Source organism: Bombina bombina, chromosome 4 (assembly GCF_027579735.1).
Source record: "Bombina bombina isolate aBomBom1 chromosome 4, aBomBom1.pri, whole genome shotgun sequence".
In the NCBI taxonomy this organism is placed as follows: Eukaryota; Metazoa; Chordata; class Amphibia; order Anura; family Bombinatoridae; genus Bombina; species Bombina bombina.
In genome coordinates, this window is record NC_069502.1 from 803936792 (window position 1) to 803938641 (window position 1850).

General features: G+C 42.5%; 1 non-coding gene across 1 annotated transcript; it reads left to right on the plus strand.

Annotated features, from left to right (window-relative positions):
• The first annotated feature begins 1082 nt into the window (after positions 1–1082).
• On the plus strand, positions 1083–1198 carry LOC128658543 (U5 spliceosomal RNA). Its single transcript, XR_008402224.1, has one exon. It is a non-coding gene; the product is annotated as a U5 spliceosomal RNA (small nuclear RNA).
• The last annotated feature ends 652 nt before the right edge of the window (positions 1199–1850 follow it).

The following is a 1850-nucleotide window of genomic DNA, read 5'->3' on the forward strand; positions in this document are numbered from 1 at the left end:
CTTTAAATTTGTTTTATAGACACAAATCTATGGCCAGCATGTAATTTTCAGCAAGCAGTAAGACCTTTTAAAAAATATAGCCCCGCTGGATACTTTCATACTGTCCAATTGAGCGTGCTGAGACTACACATCCACTCCACATATACAAATAACACGCTTACTGAATTTGCCAGCAGTCACCTTACTGTTTGCAAGCGTAGTCCTCCGCCTCTATGTCAAATACTCCCAAGCTCAGCTGAGTAGAAATCTGGAACCAGGCCAGATAACTCGGTACATATGATCCGATGCCCAGGGAAGGAGGTCACCAGCTCAAATTACTTTAGACAGCCACACTTCCTCCTGTGTTCAGTAGAGGGAAGTAGATCCTGGCATCTCGTAACAGTCTCCTGTACCCACACCTCGTCCTTAGCCGAAGACAAGACCTACTTCCGGTCTGCCTCACTCTGCTGAGGTTGGATGTTTCTCTGGTCCCGAAAATAGGTGGCTCTGCTGTGAGCCCAGCAGCAACAAATGACTTCCCTGCCTGTGGTAGGACTGCGTCGGCCCACTACCCGTGCTACAACCAGCAAGTGCAGCCAAGGGATCCAGGCGTCTTGGGGAGATTTTCCGGCCCTTTCAGATTCAGAGCCCTCTGTCAGCGTGCATGTGCTTGCTGACTCCACCCATCCGGAAGTCCACCGGTTATATGTGTTTTTAATGTGATTATGTTAATGTGCACTGCATAAACAATAAAAAAATAAAATCAATTAATTAATTAATTAATTAATTAATTAATATAGGAATCATGATCTTACATCTCAGTGCTTCATTTTAGTACAAGTAGCTTAAAACTTCTTGGACCTACAATGTTCTCATTTGCATACCCATGGTGCATTTCAAAATTATTTTGGAATGTGCTTGTATTTTATTAGTTCACTTTACATAACAGCTTAATTAAATATTTACAGTATTTGAATTTCATATATATGTATTTTATCTGTACTTATTTTATCTGTACATTATTTTTTAATGAATTTTTTTTTCCGCTTTAGGTTTTATAGGTTTTACTGTAAACGCAACTTATATTTAGATGTTAGTTGAGCTTAATCTGGTTTCTCTTCAGATTGAATAAATATTTCGCCTTTTACTAAAGATTTCCGTGGAGAGGAACAACCATGAGTTTTTATCAATTATTTGAGGCTCTGCTTTTTGTAGAGCTACTTTAACTTGTTAACAATAGAAAAAAACGTTTAATGATAATTGATGAATTGTAAACCTTGATTCCATGTTTAAAATACTAGATTTAGGATGTTTTCTTTGTACATGGTGGATTTATCTTGATGTAGTTGATTGCCAACAGCCGGTGTAGTGACGTCACCACATTCCACCAATCACCTGCTAGAGACACCTCATTCCGTCACGGTCGCACATTCCATCGGCTCGCCTGACTCGCACTACTGTCACTAAGCGACCTACACATTGTTTTACAAATAGCGGCCTGCAGCCATTTATAAAAAGGCCATAAAGAGACTAGAGGCTGGATTTATCAATGCCCTACGGCTGCAAGTTCTCACAAGAACTTGCTAGCCCCAATTTAACAAGCAGCGGTCACCAGACTGCCGCTTCCCTAACCTCTTCGCCACCTCTAAGGTGGCGAAATTCAATCTCCGCGGTCGAGTTTGACAGCTCCTGCCCGCGCGTGATTGGCTGTGTGCGGGCAGGGGCGGGATTGCACGCAAGCGTAATATTTTGCTCGTCTGCAATGGTGATTACCTGGGGGTAATTTCGCCCCGCCACAGGCGAGCTGAGGCATACAGGGGCGCATATACGCGCCCCTGTATGCCTCAGCTTTGATAAATCTAGCCCTAAGT